This window comes from Tetrao urogallus, assembly GCF_951394365.1.
Source record: "Tetrao urogallus genome assembly, chromosome: 20".
In the NCBI taxonomy this organism is placed as follows: Eukaryota; Metazoa; Chordata; class Aves; order Galliformes; family Phasianidae; genus Tetrao; species Tetrao urogallus.
Window position 1 is genome coordinate 1278746 of NC_136833.1, and position 12827 is coordinate 1291572.

At 46.1% G+C, this 12827-nt stretch overlaps 1 protein-coding gene across 1 annotated transcript in view; it reads left to right on the top strand.

Annotated features, from left to right (window-relative positions):
• Positions 1-12827, top strand: part of CALN1 (calneuron 1) — a gene marked incomplete at both ends in the record, with an annotated part of 107998 nt that overhangs the window by 63551 nt on the left and 31620 nt on the right. The gene's annotated exons all lie outside the window — the stretch shown is intronic.

Genomic DNA, 12827 nt, shown 5'->3' on the forward strand with positions numbered 1-12827 from the left:
CCTGGTCTCATGGTGTGTGATATAAACAACCCTGGAAATTCGGGCCTGGATTCCAATATTTGGTCGTCAAAGCAAGATTTTGGTGTTGGTGAAGCTGCAGAGGTTTGTGATATATCTGGGGGGATGTGAGGACTATGCTCATGCTACAGTGGAGCAGTCATGGTTGTTTTATTGCCTCTGTTGCATCTTGTGAGCCTCATCCCACTGTGTGAACAACAGAGAGAGAAGGAAGCACCAACCCATCCCACCAAACCAACGGTGCCTTCGAGACCCCACAGTGAGCCTGGCCTCCCTGGAGCTGCCAGTAAGCACAGACACCCCTCAGGGAGGTTGTTCTCGTGAGTGAGCTATTTGACGGGGAAGCAGGGAGGTCATAAGTTCTGCTCATAGTTTCTGGGATAACCGTGCCATTCCACAGTCTATCATCCTGTGGAAATGTTTGTGTTGGCTTTGCACAGAGCTCCATGAAGAGTGGGTACCCCAGAAATCCAGCCCCACAGTGTGGGAATTGCTCTGGGCATTGCCTGCAGGCACCGAAGCTTTAATTGCAGGAGTGCCCCAAGACTTCCAGAAAGGTGTTTATGGTCTTTTATGTGTAAGGGAAAAAATACGCACATCTCTTTCCATAACACACTCCTGGGTTTTGGAATCCTCGAAGGGAAGCCTTTGTCTCACTTTTGCTTCTCTTGGGATAGGAGGATGCACAGAGAATACAGTATTTTTTCCTGCTTATTCCCCTCCTCCCCTCCCCCCCCCCCCAAAAAAAAAGCAATGAAAAAATCATGTAGGGAATAACATTCAAGGAACAGATTCTCTTTAACTCTTCCTGCCTGGCTTTACCCATGCCATCTGCTGGGCTCTCACCTTGTCTATAAGCAAAGCGTTGACATGTTGCATCTCCTCCAGTGGGCTTACATCTGATCTGAAGCCTTTCCAAAGCCAAGGCATGACTATTTTGCCCTATGTCACCTCCATGTGTGTTTTTCACATTTCCTGGGAAAGAAACAGCTTGGAAAAGGGTTGACTTCACATTGATGCCACAGCACTTCAAGCCTGCAGTCAGCTCTGAAGAGGAGGTTTTGAGGAGGGGCCCTGAGTGACAGTGGCATCAAGACTGGGACAAGAAGAGACATCCTCACCTTGGGGACAGGTGTTGTGCCTTAAAACCTCACCCTAGAGCCACGGGCAGCAAAATGCATCCAGAAGAGGCTCGTATAGCAATCTTGGGAGGATAAAATCTGTGTTGGCATCCTCCCTCCAAGCAGCTCTGCTCCAGCTGTCACAATTTTGCCTCTTGGGGTTTCCTGTGCAGTGACACTTTTGTGCAGACTCTATTCCAAGTGTGCTTTAATGACACTTTAAGCCGTGCAACGACAGAGTTGAATAGCAACCAGCAGCAGGAGAGAGGGATTGAGGGACGAGTTGGAGGGCCTGGTGGTGTGAGGTGGAGGGACGCAGGAAGGTGGGCCCTGATGGCAGAGGCTGCAGTGGGGACAGATCTCACAACAACAGCAGCAGGGCTGCAAGAGGCAGGGAGCAGGTGGAAGTGGTGGAAGAATGGGAAGGAGGAGGAGAGCGTGCATGGAAGAGGCTTGAAATAATAAAGGAATGGCGTGTCCATCCCAGTGCAAGCGTTGCCCAAAGAGCAATGGGCAGCCAAGGAGAAACAGGGATGGACTGAGACCTGTCTTAGGGACATGGAGGGTCTCTCAGATGTATTCTCCCTCTGTGATTTCCCATGGGGACTCTGAATTGAGTCATGTCAGTCTGTTAGAGGTGGATAACTCCTGCTTTCTCAGGTAGCAGCAATCAGTTCTGCTCCAGTTAGAATGGCTCTCTGGGTCCCTCAGCCTGGCTGGCAGCTGTTTACAGGGAGGGAGGGGGTAATCATCCCTGCAAACACTGTTTCAGGCCAAGTCAATATAGACCCATGATATCAGGAGAGCTGAGGAAACATTGACTTTCTCTTATCTCACAAAGTCTGTCTTTCCTGAGTGAGATGAAGCGTGCACAAAGCACCATTCTGCATAGAGCATCCCCAGGTGCTCTGTTTCAAAATGGTTTTCTTATCCTCATGCTGACGGTGAAGAGAACTAAGATGTACCCATACACTGACATCTTTAGCTGCCACTGGAAGCACCTTTTCTTAAAAGGGTAGAGAAAGACCTGGGCTCCAAGGTGTCTGTGAGGCAGCAATGTGCCCTTGGACAGAGAAGGCTGATGGTATCTTGGGCACACCTTGCAGAGTGTCTGTCCCCTTTCCTCTCTATCTTTTTCCCTCTGCATTGGTCGAGCATCCCTCGCCTTGCCACCCTCTCTGAGCTGCTCCTGGTGGACTTCACACTTGGTGCCTTGAAGCTGGTTGTTGCTGATGCATAGGCAGTGATATGCAGTGATGTGGTTGCTGCTGCATGCTCACAGAGACACTACTTGATTAATTTTGGGGCATGAGAATTTGTTTTCCCAGAGCTCTGGGAGTATATGAGAGCAGTTCCAGCTGGGTGCTCCTAGGGCTGTGTTTTATACAGATGGGTTTCCAGTGCATGGCCATTCAGGTCTGCAAAGCACTTTAGATCAAGAGTGTTACGGAAAGTGCAAACATTGCTGCTGGTAAATATTAGCTCCTTTTTGGGCAAACAAAATCCAAATCTGTCCACCGTGTCCTGCCATTCTCAGAAAGCAAGAGGGATAAAAAGAGCAGGAAGTGAGCATTCATATTCATTTACAGTTTTTGCCTAGATTTTTTTGTAAGTGCAAAAACCTGCCAAATGTCTTTGAGGTCCTTGGTCAGATTAGATATTAGGAAAAAAGTTTTCTCAGAAGGAGTGGTGCTGCAGTGGCACAGCTGCCCAGGGAGTGGTGGGGTCAGAACCATGGAGATGTGGCACTGAGGGGCATGGCTATGGCCATGGTGGGACATGTTGGGGTTGGACTTGGTGGTCATTGAGATCTTCTCCTACTTTTGTGATCCTATGATACCATGACCTCCAGGAGGTGTGAAATAGTTTGCAGAGTACATAGTGTAGTGGATATACAGTCCTGGAGGGTAAGAAACAGGAACAGGAATAATAATAATCTTGAATTTTAGACTTTTAATTAAAATAAAGCTCTATGACTTGGCTATAATGCACTTTGAAGGCAGAACAAGTCTGAATGGTTAAAGAACCGGGCTCCATTTGCATTGGTTGCAGAACAAACTCTGTCCCCCGCAGCGCTGATGAGGTTGTTTTAGGAAGTCAATACTTTGCACGGGGATCATTTAAGAAGCAAACTGCTGCCTGCAATTTGTTTCTGTCTCCCTCTGCACGTGGAAGCTACAGGGAACATCATTTCAGCTGGCGCTGACACATCACCCCAGCAAGGATATCCAGAAGCTTTGTCTTGTGCTCGGGGCCGGCACTGTATCATCCGCTCGTCGCCTTTGATATCGCCCTGTATAATTTACTGGCTCTCAGAAGGAGGCTGCTTGTTTTGGGATAAATAAGTCTGCTTCTCAGGAGCAGGATGACCAGAATACCAACATGATGGTTCTGGCTGGGAGATACTGTTTGGAGATCTCCTTGGTTTTCCACTGTAGCACTGTCTTGCAGTTTTAGGGGGCTGGAGGAGGTGGGGGAAGGGACAGGCCCTGATGATTTCTGGGCTTGGGAAAACCTTTTCTCCAGTTTTCCATGAACTTTGGTGGGTGAGTGAAGCCTCCCAAAGCTACACCCCTCCCTCCCCATACAAGGAATGAGGACTAGCCAGGAATAGCCCAGAGACAGCACAGCACTTGCTCCATCTTGAGCATTTTATTCTCTGAATGCAGCAAACATAAAACAAGGGCCACGTGCAGCAATGCAGGATTGCATCCAGCATTGGCTAGGGAGGGAGTGCAGGGAGCTGGCTGCAAACATGGCAGAGCAGGGGGACGTGATGGGATGGGACAAAGAGGTCTTGTCCTCCCAGCACGGCTGCTGATGCTTAATGACTTGCTGGGAACTGCCCACCCGTAATCTGTTTTCAGTTGTCACTGCAAATGTAACAGCATCCCGGGGGAGAGATCTGGGCTCTCATGATCTGGTCAATCAATTAGGGCTTTAATAGAGTGAAATGAAGGAGAAAATGTGTGGGAACCTCGATGGCACAGGGCAGGGTATGGAGATGCTTGGCAGGCAGTGGTGTGGGAGGGAAGGCAAGCAACAAGTCTGTGTCAGAGTGAGCAGAGTGTGCCTCTGGCTGGAGCGTGGCTCTCTGCGAAGATGGTTTTGTGTGGAGAAGGATTTTTTCACCTGAAGTTCAGCAGTTGTTATAAACACCTAATGCAGTTTTTCCCTGTATGCGAACTTTCTCCACTTCTCCCCACACAGAGGTTAATATGACGATGGTAAACCCTCTCTGTGCAGTTTTGGGATACTGCCCAACCACAGGAGGATTTTATGTCTTGCACCATTATTGTCTGCTGGTGTGAGCTGCCTTGCTGCAAATACCCCTGGATTTCAGGATTTCAGCTGCTGCTGTTACAGCATTCCAAAGGATCATCTCAAGCTGACTTCTTCAAAGGAGCCCAGCCAGTACCACTCTGCCTCTGAGCAGGGGTTAAAACAACCACGCTCCCTCTTGCAGCTCAGGGTACCAGCTGATGCTCAGGGCTGATTCTGGCTCTGTCAAGGCAAATTTTGCCATTGGGCTGAGTTGCATCTGGCTCAGATACAAAAAAAAAAAGAGATTTGGGGCTTGATGGTTGGTGCAGACCTACTGCCCATGCAAGTGACTTGGTTACTTCTTTAGGATTTGAGTGAGGAAACTCTGCAGATGAAAGTTTGGGTGCCAAACCATTGTAGATGGGGGGCAGTGCTGTCTATGCACCATGCATGTACCATCAGGGAGGTAGTTGAGTTACCATATGTGGAGGTGTTCAAGAAACATTTAGGTGTTGTTCTGAGGGGCATGGTATAGTAGGGCAACATTGGTGACATGATGGATGATATTGGTGACAGATGGATGATTGGACAGGATGGTTTTGGTGGTCTTTTCCAACCTGTATTATCTTAAAGAAGAATCATTTCCACACAATAGGAGTTCTGAACTTTCTTAAAGACCCTTTCTGGAGTTTCCCAGTCTGGAGCTTGGCGTTGCCTCTTCCACAAGTACAGCTCAGTCATGTATGGAAACCAAGCTTCCCCAAGCATTAGGCTGCCATCTCTCCCTTGACAGCTAATAGTGGGTCCTGGTTAACTGGAGCCATTAACTCGGTGCTCTGCTAGCTCCAGCATCCTGGCTGTGAAATTAAATATGTCCTGTAATATCTGATCCTGAATTTTAGATTTGATAGGTAGTTTTCTTATATCCAGCCTTAAAGTGTTGTGAAATTTCTGTTTGCAAGGCTGCAGATGGCTGCATCACAGCAATGAGCAGTGTGACTGCGGCCACCTAGCTGGTATGGATTGTGTGCAATTCATCTCAGCTAACCTGGTCATCTGCACTGTTCAGATTCTCTTTAGAGTTAACAGAGAGAAATAGTCACTTCTGGGTACCATTCAGGGGTCTTTCTCAGGCATCGACCTCAGGATCACGCTTTAGAAGTGCCAGTTTTTCTCTGTTTAGTACAGAGTCTAGAAAAGTGACTCAAATGGAGACGTGTGAAATGGGGACAGCTAAATGAGCCCTGCCAGGGATCACAAGTGTCTTTTTTTGATTCGTGTGCAGGAAGCCAGCTCTGTCAGTGCTGAGGCTGTTATCAGTTGGAGAGTGGTCTGGGTGCCTTATTAACTCTTCTTTTATTGGAGAAGACGTTCTCACTGAGTACGTTGCACTCAATGCTTCTTGTCACAAAATGAGAGCTGAACACTTGGAGCTGATGGATTCATCAACAAGAGAATTCTCTTTGCTCTTAGTTTGGGGGTGAAGCACAGAAATGCAGTGACAGCTGCTCGTGTGGATGTGAACACTGAGATGTTCGTGGATTGTGGTGGAGGTGCTGTCCTTAGGCTTATTCTAACTGCTCTGCAGCATCTGAAGTTGCCAAAGGACAAGAGTGAGTCATAGTGGTTGAGCAGAATCGTAGTATCGTACATCTGTCTCTATGGAGGTGATTTTTTTTAGCCAATATATAAATTTCCCTATAACAAAATATGAGGTTCTTCCAGTTGCCGGGATGAAGGGGTCATCCAGGCCAAAACTGGAGGCACTGGAAATGGACAAGTTTTGAAAGCGTGGTACCAATCACAAGAGAAAAACAAGGCTGAATTGTCGAACTGTGTTTCGTAACTTCAACCAACTTACTTACAGACACTACAGCTTTCATTCAAAATGTATTTAAAGCAGGCAGTTTGTATGAAGAGGCTTCCTGCCTGCTGGATGAGATGTATGGCTGTCCTGGCAGGTGGTGGTTTGGGTTTGAGTACGTGTATTCACATACACAATCACCAACCAGCTCTCACAGTGCAGAGATAATTTTTTGTTCTTCATCAGCTTATATATATAAACCCAGTCTGTGTCTCTGCATGTCACCGGGATGTTTTTGTTCCTTCCTGATGCATGAGATAGGAACTGAACTGTGATTTTCTCAGTGATGTGCTTAGGGAAAGGTAAGTGCATGTGATTATCGCCTGAATACATGAGTATGTGGGTATCCAAACTATGGGATGGGGAGAGAGCTTTTTCTTTTTGTTGACTCCTTGCAGAGGGACATCAGGCTTTCCAGCATCTATGAGTACCCATAGCTCAGCCCCTTGGTTTGCTGGATTGGGTGTCTTTTTTCTTAGTACAAACTTTGATGCCTTCGAAAAGCATAAATGGGTGATGAAGAGAAAGAGCTGTGTTTCATGCAGGGGACGTTCAGTTTTCTGAATTCCTAAGCCAGTAGATCTCAGGATCTGCCCTTCCTCTTTGCACACAGGACAGGAAAGGGTTAGGGTTAGTTTAAAACAGACCTCATGGTGATGATCTGCTTCTTTTTTTCCTAACAAATATTTTGGGATAGTAATCTACGTAGTTTTTTGGGATAGTAATCTAGGTAGCCTCCAAATCCTGGTTTTCAGTAGATGAAAATTATGAATATTTCACTGAGGTTTTTTTTTAAAAAAAAAAAAGAATGAGAGGGGAAAAAAGGGAAAAAGGACATTCCATCACTCACAAGCAAAAATAAGAAGACAAAAAGTGTTGGCAACTATTAACAACACGCAGATGTGCTTATAAAGAAAAACGACCTTTTTTATGCAAAAGAAATGCTTAAAAAAACCCCAACCTCATAAAAATGCAACTAAAGGGCTGCAAATGACCATGGCAGGTGACCAGATGTCCAATTGGCTGTGACAGGGTGACCCCAGAGTGCCCCAGCTGAGTGCCCTGGTTGTTGTGATGCTGCAGGGATGGGGCTGATGGTTTGTTACTGCAAGCCAGGTGAATGCTGGAAGCTGTGGCATTGATGAAGGACCTCCAAGTTCTGGCTGCCAAACAATTTCTACAGATCAGTGTGTAACTCTGATTTTCCCAGGATGTATCTGAGATTTTCAGCACTGCTTGCTGGAGTGTGACAGCTGAAGCCAACAGAAAACTATGTGGTGCCATCAAACCCCAAGGGGCACACCAGTTAGATGTTATGCTTCTCAGTCACAACAGCAAAATACTTCATTAAAGCCATGGAGGGGCTGGCAGCAGCTGCTGGGGTCACCCTGCTGGTGCCTTGCAATTGTGCTTCTCTGCCCTGCCCTCCATGGTGCTCCCTGCCTGGCTTCTCTGTCATGCAGTGGCGTTTCTGAAGAGCTCAGGATGTGCATTCATGACAGTGGACAGGTTTGGTGGGATTTGAGATCTGTTTTTTTCCTGTGCTTTTCAAATTCTCAGCTTTGGCCTTCTGGATTCCTTAGAATCATAGAATCATTAAGTTGGAAAAGACCTCTAAGATCCCCAAGTCCAACCCCAATCCACCCCACCATGCCCATAACCACATCCCACATCTGCACATTCTGGAACACCTCCAGGGTTGGTGACCCCACCACTCCTTGGGCAGCTGTGACACTGCAGCACCACTCTTTTGGAGAATTAATTTTTCCTAATAACCAACCTGAACCTCCCATGGCACAACTTAAAGCCATCGCTTCTCATCCTCTCACTAGTTACCTGGGAGAAGAGGCCAGGTCTGTTCCAAAGGAAGGGGGAGGATTTTGGCCCTAGCAAACAAGAGAGACAGCCTGCACTGAGGAGGGGGGGGATGACAGTATGTCTGTCTCATGGCCTCAAGTTCCCCATGCTGTTTTGCCAACCCCTCTGCTTGGTGAGAGGTGGGACAGAGTCTGGGCCACACACCTTTCCTGTCCTTGCCCTTTTCCCAAGCTCCCTTCTTGGTTTCTTCAAGAGCTTGTAACCTGTTTGTTGATTTGTTCTCTCTTTTTTTTTGCCCTGTTTGCCAAAAATATAATGCACTGCTGAGTGGTACACAGCCATGGTGTTCTGATTGTGTTTCTGCACTGGCAAAGAAAGGGGAATTACCCTCTGAGATGCATGGGGTCTGTAGAGCTGGTAATTTTGATGTAGTCTTCAGTGCTACATAGAAATCTTGTTTTAGTGTCACTGTTGAGTAACATGCAACACTGTGAAGTGATAATTAGAATAAACAATTAAGTAACCCAGTACATTTGCTCTCAGTTAAGATGTATCAGGGTGCAGATGCTGGCCAAGCTTATGGCAGAAATCTACACCAAGCCAAGAAAACCAATGGAAGTATTTAATACACATGAAATTGGTGAGATGAAGAGGTGTCTTCCATTTTTTGATGTCTCAGTGCTGAGCAGAGAGAGAAGGAAAGCTGGGAGATAAGCCAGAATACAGATTCATGCTGCTCATGGAAGTGCCTCCATTTTCAGAGCAGAATGTAGAAGTGAGATGGGAAGAAAAAGTAATCATGTTAGAATGATTTGCACTGTTTTTCTCTTTCTACTCTTGCTGAGTGAGTTTAGATGTTTTTCCCCTGGAGGCTGCTTGCCCAGGGGATGATTAGTACAGCATGTTACTGTCAGTCCATCAGCTCTCCCCGCGTGCTTCAATTCCTTCCAACTTTTGGGAGTGACAGAGCAACGAAAAGACAAATGAAATAAATTGATGCTTTTTAGGGGAGAGGAATCTGAAAAGAGCTGTCACGGAGGCAGACAGGCTGCACGTAGGTGCCAGATTTCAGGGCTTTTGGGAACAGTGATCCTCCATGGAGATAAACCCATGCACCTCAGCTGCTAGTGCATGGGAGCACGTGTACCCTTGCTGTCAGGAGACAGCAGGAATATGAGTATGGGTTTATGTCTAGCTGATGAGTGGTTACATGCTGCCACAAAACAGGTTGGTATGCTAGGTCATAATGCATCCTTTCCCCAGTGCTGGCTTCTTCCTGCTACCTATCGGCTGCATCCTTGGATTTTTCTAATGCCACATCCCTATTGCAGGCTACATGTAAAACTCTGCAGTCAGAAGCACTCCTGTACTTACTCAAATAGCCTTCAATAGACTGCATCTCTTCTTCCTACTGACATTCAGAAGTACTCAAATCCCAAGGGCGGTTTCAGAGCTAAAGTGGAATATATTATATTTGTAGAACCAAGTGATGATGAAGTCCTCCAGGAATTGATGGTTTATTCAGAAAGGCGTGCACTGGAGTTCTGCAGAAAGGGAAGGCATTATTGTTGTTTTGTTAACTTTGCAAAATGTTTAAGAGAACAAGAGAAAAAAAACACTATGACAAGGCTACCTCCAGGCAGATGAAGTGGGACCTCAGCTCTGTTCCTGAGGCTTTGCTTTCTTCTGCATGGGAATGGTTTTAAACTGAGATAATAGGAGGAAGTTTTTCACTCAGAGCACTGGAACAGGCTGCCCAAGGAGGCTGTGGATGCCCCATCCCTGGAGGCATTCAGGACCAGGCTGGATGTGGCTCTGGGCAGCCTGGTCTGCTGGTTGGTGACCTGCACACAGCAGGGGGTTGGAATTGGATGAGCGTTGTGCTCCTTTTCAACCCAGGCCATTCTGTGATTCTGTGATTGTGCACCATCTGTAGGCGTGCTCAGCTTAAATACGTGCTTAGGTGTGAAGCTTCTTGCACATCAGGGCATGTGCAGAAAGGCGCCAGCATAAAACATTCAAGGCTGGGATTGCAGGAGCTCAGGCAAGAGCTGTGTCTTGTTTATTTGAGCTGCCATCCCTCCTCCCCTATTGAAATTGTTTTTATTTAGGATAGTGCCTTGCAACACTGATGATTTGAGATAATCAAAATGTTTTCACCAGTCCAATTTTATTGAAAAATTACCCTTTCTTATTTCCTGAGCGAAACTTCCATCAGAAAACCTCAACAATTACCATTGTTCCTAGAATTTCTGTGTTGCTTTTAGTGAATAATACGTGCCTATTTATTATCGTTTTAGATTTTTGTCTTGAGGTTTGCTTGTTTGCAAGGAATGCAACATTCTCACTTGTCGGCAGGGTGTTTTTCAGCAAACAAGCTGAATTTTCTTTTGTATCACGTATGACCGATAAAAGTCCTGCTTGGAACTTGGCACAATGAGAACAGCTTGAACATTTTTGATGCGTTTTTCCATTTTTTTTTTTTTTTTTTAATGCACAGTCACTCGTCGGGTGTAATTTTGGTCAATGCTCACCACCACCCAACTGTGTGTCCACGCTGGTAGAAATGCACCTGGTATAGGGCAGGTCTCTGTCAGTACTGGCACATACTTGCAGATCTTGCTGCACTACTCATTTTTGAGCGTATTTTTCTACCCTGGCAGCAGTGAATTGTTCTCTCTGCAGCCTTCCTATAGATCTCCCTGGTTTCCCATGGGGCAAAGATGGCCACAATCCATATGTTGAGGGATAATCACTTGGTTTTCTGACAGCCCTTCTCTCTGTGACAGGTGTCACTGTGTTCCTTCTGGCCGTGGCCAAGGGCAAGGAGGGCTGTGAGTGACAGGACCTGGGCAAGAGCAGTGCAGGGGCAGGGAGGGATGGGGGAGGATTGAGCCCATCCAAACTCTTTCCATCTCTGTACGGGCCGGTCTGATTGCTGTTAGAAGAGCTGGCTGCTGATTGCTGTACAGGAATTAAATTAGGTGAGTTAAAAGCCCGTATCAATCACCGTCATGCATACTTGCATATGAAGCACAGACGCAAAAGGTTTATGGTAATCAACATGGAGTGGCTGATTAGAGTCCATTAAAATGCACTAGGAAAAAAAAAATCTAATCCTCTCTCCACTTCCACCTGGACTCTTTTATGCCTGTTTGATAATCGCTGCTGCCTTCAGTTATCCCCCCCAACAAAATGCCCCAGCATCAGGCACATTGCTGCTGGTACCACAAAAGCTGAGCACCTCCCAAAGTGGGGGATAATTTGGTTTGTAGCAGGCAAAATCCCATCTGAAACACCCTGAACACGGAATGTTGTGTTCTCACATGTCCTAGGACACAGAAGAAATAAAAGTGATGCTAACATCTGAATTGCTACAGGGATTGTTGATTTCAAAAGTGCAGATAGGAAATTCCTGCTGAACGTGGCATCTGTCTTATGTATGTTCTGCATTTCTGAACATGAAGCAAGTATAGCCTCCACTGATGGCAGCTCGTCTGATTTTCTCTGATGTGTCCCTTCTACCACGTGCTGAAATATTCCAGCCATGTTTACTGATGTTCTGGATGAGGAGATTGAGTGCGCCTGCAGTTAGTTTGCTGCTGCCCACACCAAAACATTCTTAGGGCTGTTTGTGTGTTGTTGCTGTGCACTCTGGCTGCTCTCAAAACCTCCAGGCCTGTCTTGCATGCACCTTTTGATAGACATCTAAATTGCTCCTGGAATTAAATCTCCATCCAGTTAATTTAGCACCTGCAAAATTAAATCCTGGGCTTTAAGTCTTTTGATAAAAGCACATCTGTTAGGTGCTGCCTTGGGGTAAATGCTCAGGCTCTGGTTTCTCAGGGATGCCACCGTGCTGGAGGTCACAAGGTGGCCCTGGGTTGGAACAGCATTGTCACAGGCAGTCGTTGCACGCCTTACCTCAAGGGCACTTCATAGAATCGTAGATTCACTGAGGTTGGAAAAGAACACTAAGATCATCAAATCCAACCATTGGCCCATCTGGAGCCGAGAGGATGTATAACCACCCAAGCAGTGAAATGTTCAGTGCTGCTCATTTGGAAGAATGTGATGCTCCTGCAAAGTAGAAAACCCAAGCCAGTGCAGTAATTACATCCAAAATAATCAATACCAAAGAATTTGTGATCTGAAAGTCAGTTGGCAGAACTTCCCCTGTAGCTGTGGATAAATAAAAGATTTGATTATGAGAACTTTAATTCTTCATGTTTGCAGAGGGGTTGTAACCTGAAGACCTGGAGCAAGAGGCTCAAAGCCTCTGTTGCTACAGGGCTGGAAATGTTTCCTTATAACAGTGACAAAGTAAAGAGCGGGAAGAAGATCCAGTTAATGGAAAATAGAATCAAGCACAAATAGATCCATAAATTTGAAGCAAACTATTACTGAAGTGGAAAGCCATAATATTGGAGATGGGCTCGGGCCCTAATGTCTGGAATTGGATTTTAGAATCTCTTGAATTGCTGGATCGTAACATTAAGAAAGGCATTAATTTAGATGTTGATTGAAAATACTCTACAGTTGCAAAGAATAAGGGCATTTGCTGTCAAGATGTTTCAAGCCAAATGCTTCATATTTACCAAATTGGAGGATCTTTTGGCTGTAATGACAATCCAATTGGATTTGAGGAGCAGGTAATATTATATCTTCATCTGAGGTCGCTGGGGGTGGCTGCATGATGGAGTCTCGGTTGCTTTCAGTATGAGCAAGACATTTACAGACTT